Source organism: Gavialis gangeticus, unplaced genomic scaffold (genome assembly GCF_001723915.1).
Source record: "Gavialis gangeticus isolate Ggan-Ray unplaced genomic scaffold, GavGan_comp1, whole genome shotgun sequence".
NCBI lineage: Eukaryota > Metazoa > Chordata > Crocodylia > Gavialidae > Gavialis > Gavialis gangeticus.
Genome location: NW_017729029.1, coordinates 26,242,909 through 26,248,937, shown reverse-complemented (window position 1 = coordinate 26,248,937; position 6,029 = coordinate 26,242,909).

Here is a 6,029-nt window from a genome sequence, read left to right as displayed (position 1 = left end):
TGTTGGAGGTGAGGGGGTCATGGTGTGGAGACTCCTGTGCAAGCTTCAGGATCTGGGCAACTGACACACAGATACCTCCCTTTTCCCTGCTGCCTGCCTGCAGCTGACAGATGACAGGAAGCAGAGGACAGGGCTGGGAAGAGGGGCTGTGCTTGCTCAGTGTTGGGAGAGAGGTAGAAATCACAGGTAGAAACAACAGCATTAGAAAGAAGTCATGGGGGGTGGGGGAGGCAGGCAGCAGGGAGACCAGCACTGTGGGGGGCAAAGGGCATGGGACATCAGCTATTTGTCACCCAGCTGCTGCTTTCCCTGCCACTACTTTTCCGGTGATAGTGGTGGGGCTTTGGGGGGATGAATTTAATAGGACCCTCCAATAACTAGATTCTAGATTTTTTTTAAATTAAATTTTACACGTCTAGAACCCAATAACTGGGACATCATCTTAAATACAAAGTCATCTTGGATTCAGGTAAATAGGGTAGTCATTTAATTAGAAGTATAATTAGGTATAATAGCATTATGCAGTAGAAACTGGTTAAAGAGACATAAGAGAAAAGGGAAAAAATATATTTTCAAATAGATAATAAGAGATTCAAAGGTCCATATAATCTGATGATGGACTGAGTGAATTCATTAATGATCCATAAAGAGAGCTTAAGAAAGATGTCACAAGATTTTTCAGATTTTGATTTGTAATGATTACAGACAACTGCAAGGAATTTCTAAGTCCCTTGGCAAATGTTTACTCAATGTCATGATGGTAACTTTTCCTCAATCCTAACAATCACACCTCCTGCAAAGCCCAGTGAGTATGACAGGACATGTGATTTTGAGATTGGGGATCAGATCCCAAACATGCCATTATGACTTACCATTATGATGCTAGGCTTCCCTTTTACCACCAAATAGAAAACTGTGTTCCCAGTGAACAGGTGTACTTCCAGGGCTGGAATCAGCGATCAGCTGATTGCCCTGGGACCACAACAGATCTTATGGAAGGATTTAGTGCTCTCGTTTTCACTCTGAGATCACACCACAGCTAGCTAAGAGATTTTAGGACAGTCCAGATACTGAGATGACACCAAGACAATTGCTGATCTCAGCTGTGAGATCTCATCAAGGGCCAGTTATGATTCTAGTAGGGTCCTGGGGCTCAGACTGACTATCAGCTTGTTGGTCCCATCCCTGAAACCACATTGGGACCAGTCTCAGAGCCCTGTCATGCCGCCAGCATTAGGCTGCATGGGGGAGACTGTGCCATACATTCCATTTAAGGGTTGATAGAAACTAGCCACAAAGTTATTCCATATATTTTATGCAATCATTTTGTGGCTTATTTCCCTTTTTATCACATCATTAATTGCCTGAACATGTGCCTGCATTGCTATTTAAAACACAATTAACTGGTTAATCATGTCTTATATGTAATGTCTGCCAGGGGTCTCAGGGATCTAAACCAATGATAGTGGAAGCCACAGAAAATATGACAAGAGATGGATCATTCCAGATATGCCCTTTGCATATGTTCTCCATCTAAGTCTAAAGAATCCACAGTCACCATTGGAGAGATGCTAGATGGACCATTGATCTTACCCGGACTTCTTATGATCCCAACCAAAATGAATTGGCAGTGTGATGGGAAGAATTATGCAGTGGCAATTCTACCATACCAAAATACTCAAAAGTAAGAATCTGTACAATTGGATCTAACAATCCAAGTAACATAAGTAAACAACTGAAAAATATCCAACCAAAATAGCCCACCCCAAACAGTTTTAACCTCACAAAAGAGAAGAAAGAGAAACAGCAAGATATCTACAAGGGACTTTGCTATTGCTATTGATTTTAAATGGAAGGCACTTAGGTATTATGGTGACTGATGGTAGTATAGACTCCTAAAATAGCCTTTGTCTTTATGGGAAAGTTTAACCAATTAAACTGATAAATCCTTGCTAATGAAGACACTTATTTTAGTAGAAGACCATCTTCATGGTGGATTAGAGTGCTACAACTATATAAATTTAAAACCACAAATTAGATTATACCAAAAAAAAATACAAAACCCTTTTCTGTGCAGAGATGGCCCTAGATAGACACATAGACTAGGAACAGTAAGGACATCTGTACTTGGAACAAACTAAATATTAAGATATATAAAAAATGCATAGAAAATAATCTTGGGAATATTATGGTACTATTGCATAAATCAACAGTGCGCCTTTTTTCCTATGCTACAGAAAGAGCAATAACTCCTTGGTATTGCCTATGAGATTATTGAATGTGTAGCTTGGTTCTTTTCTTTCTGCATGCTCCTCCCTGGAGAAAAATAAATCTTAGTGAACAATAAGTATATAAGGAAGTGAATATAACTAAGTGCTAGAATTACAGAAGGCTTTTTGAAAAGGTAGATATTAAAATTCCATATACACGTGAACCATGTTAACCCTTTTCTTTCTAGCAAAGATCTTGTACAGGTGTTAAAGGACATTGGTAAATTGAAGTCAGTGGAACTATGTTATCTTACACTAGTTAAGGCTCTCGGTTTTGTAAAGAAACAAAGTACAAAGCTCTTCCCATTTCTTTAGCATGCCAAATATTTTGTCCCTTTAATATCCTGAAAACAAAAAAATGACCCCCCCCCGTCCATTTGATTTCAGGCTGGCAAAGATTATATAAGTAATCTTTATAAGTAAAGATAATAAACATAGACATTCTTCAACTAGCTCTCTGAGGTATTATATAACAACTTCAAAGAGGCCCAAAACTCATGGGGACAATAAAAGACGATGCTCATAAAAATTGCAAATACGCTGCTGACTTTGTAAAAGCTGGCATTTAGAGAATCTAAAGGGCGCTAATCATTCTGGATTCTCTTTCACTATGGTATTATGAAAGAAATGCCCACAATTTCTTTAAATGGGGTTGACAACAGTCTGTAGCACCATCACATTTGTAGCAGACTTCACTGAACATGACCAGGTCACAAATAGTATTGCTTCAGGCTAAGGAGATTGCTATACTTCACACATCACACACCAACTTTGGAACAAAATTATAAGTCCTCTGATTAACACTTGCTTCTTTTGTCTACAGAAGGAAGCACTGACAATAAGTAAGGGGTTCAATTACATTCCATGCCTATGAATAGGGACCTCCCTAAATTGCAGTGGAAATTCACAGTGCAGTAGTGCCTTTAATTTCGCTCTTCTCTTCTCTCACCCTCCTCCCCACCCACCACCAGTACTGTTGAGTGGCTGAGAGGCAAAAACTGTGGAATTAATTGCTACTGCACCACAAACTTCCATCATGATTTAAGTAGGTCCCTACCTGTGAGTGGCTACAGGCATACCAGCCACCTTTTTAACAAAATTATCTTGATAATGGTAGCATAAACTTCTAATTCATTTGGGACATTATCCCAATGTTTCTTTCCTTTGAACTTCCCAGGTACAGCTTGCACACATGTATGTCATATTTTAACCCACAAAACTCCCGTAAGTAGATTCTTCCCTTGTGACATGAGAGCATGTAACCAGAATATAGTTAGGGCTCTGATGGGTTGTAGCTGCAGAAATAATAGAGACTTTCTTCAAGCTTAAATAGAGAGTATATAGAGCTGGAAAAACTTGGGGAAAACTGTCTGTGTTAAAACTGAAGGCTTCAGAAACCCGAGTTAGAAGTATGCCAAAAAGAATTTGAGAGCAGTGAAATATAGTCAAACAAACAAAAAAATAAGATAGGTACAAAATATTAGCTTTCCCCAATTGATCTTGGAATACTTAGAGGTATCATATTTGAGCATCAAGTATAAGAAATCTGTTGATGCTCATGAACAACTTCAAAGTCTAAGATTTCAAAATGTTATGATATAGTGTCAAAATAATGCATTTTATATTGTTTATTTTTAGCACCAATCTATGTCTCTGCCTTCCATCACACTGACACTACTTTCCCTGCCTAATCTTGGAACCAATCCCCAAAAAGACATCTAAACAAAGTTAATGCTTAAATATTCTCTTTGGGGCTCACAGAAATCTTCAAAGTGTCTTATTCTGAAAAGGCTATAACGATTTGTGATGAAATACTAGGTTTCACTTGTCATCAACACTTGTTAGTTGTTATTCCTGTTCTCCTCCCATCACAGTCCATTTAATTCAAATGTCCCCTTCCCACAGAACTTTATTGTGGTGAATCCAGACTGTCTAGATTCTGGCTGCTACCCTTATCCCTTATGTCAGTCTTAAGGCAACAGGTGTTGTGGATTTGGGTTTTTTTACTTAAATCAAGTAACAAAAGATTAAATTTTATTTAACACAAATATAATAATTGATTAGCTGTATATGGAGCTTAAAACACCTGACATCTCTACTGAGATTCGTTTGCCAGTGTCTGAATCTTGGTCAACAGTTTGCCAAAACTCTAAATATATAATAACTATTTATTTCAGTATTGTGGATTTATTTACCTAAGTAACAATTATGTTGACATATGCTAACATATCCAGACATATTTATTGTAAAAAATAATTTATTACAGATTTTATACAGTATATTATGTTCAACACACACATGCATACCCTCTATGAAACCTCAATGACTGAATTACTGTTTCATCCACTCTGATTTCTGTGGGATTTAAAAAAAAGTTTCCACTAAATATGGGTTCCTTCCTATATATCTTGACATCTCTCTCTCTCTCTCAGAAAAGAAGGTACCTCTGTGAAAAACACCAGTACTGCCTATATTAGCTTGAAATAACCAAGAATAGATTAATTTTGTGTTTGATTGAAATTTCATGATATATACGGGGGAAAAGAAGTTTCAAATGAGTTACTTTCATGAAAACCCTAATACAGACAAGCCAAATTATTAGCTAACAAAACAGTACAGAAAGACAATGATTTTATCAATATCAAATTATACTGATATAAATTGTTACAATTTAACTGTTTTCTCTGCATGATTCTGCAATGTTACACTTGCAACAAGACTTCTCAATTTTAACCCTACTTCATTCAGGGTCAAAGTTTCAGAGGTTTATCTAATTTATATCAGTACAGTTACAGCTGACGTACCCTCTAGAGCAGGGGTAATGTTTGCAGCTGAAGTATGGAAAAAACCACAATGTGTACCTTGTAAGGTACCGAACTGCCAGCATGCCAGAAAAATAAAACCGGGATGGGGGGTATGTGGCAGAACGCACTGCATATTAATATAATTAAAAATCATAAATGTTGCTTTTTTGTTACAGTAAATACCAGGTTTTTCTTTAAAAAAAATAAACCTTGTGACAATAAATAACACTTCATATACTACCTTTTTTCTTGGGTATTCTTTTTTGTTTAGCATGTTTTGATGAGACAGAGGAAAAAAAGAGAAAGCAAGAAAGAAGGAAAAAAGAGAGAAAATAAAACAAAATGGGGGGAGAAAGAAAAAAGAAATAGAAGAGAAAGAAAAAAGAGAAAAAAGGAAAGAAGAGAAAAAGAAACAGAGAGAGGTAAAGAAAAAAAGAGAAAAGAGAGACAAGAAAGAGGGGAGAGGAAAAAGAACAGAGAAAGAGAAGAGTAAAAAGAGGAGAGAAAAAAGAAAAAAGAGAAAAAATAAGGAGAGAAAAAAGAGAGAAAGAGGAGAGAGAAGAAAAAGAGAAGAAAAGAAAAGAAAGAAAATAGAAGATAGAAAGTAAGAGAAAAAAAGGAAAAAACAAAAGAGTGTGTCCCTTGCCATCCATGTCTCCCACTGGTCTAGGGAAGCATCTGGTGGATGAAGTCAGTGACACCCCAGAAGCAGCTCCAAGACCAGGGTGCTCAGGCCTCCCTAACAATCCCAGGTCAGGGGAAGCCCAAGCCCAGGGTTGGGATGGAGAGCCCAGCCGGGCCTCAGGCACACTGATGTCTCAGTCCACCCGTGCGGGGGCAGCACCAAAGCACTGAGTATCAGGGCTGCGCACTCGGGGTTTTGTCTGGGCAGAATGGGAAGAAGCAGGCCTGGGGAGAGGCACTGTAGGCAGGCTGGCCCAGCTAGGTCCTTGGG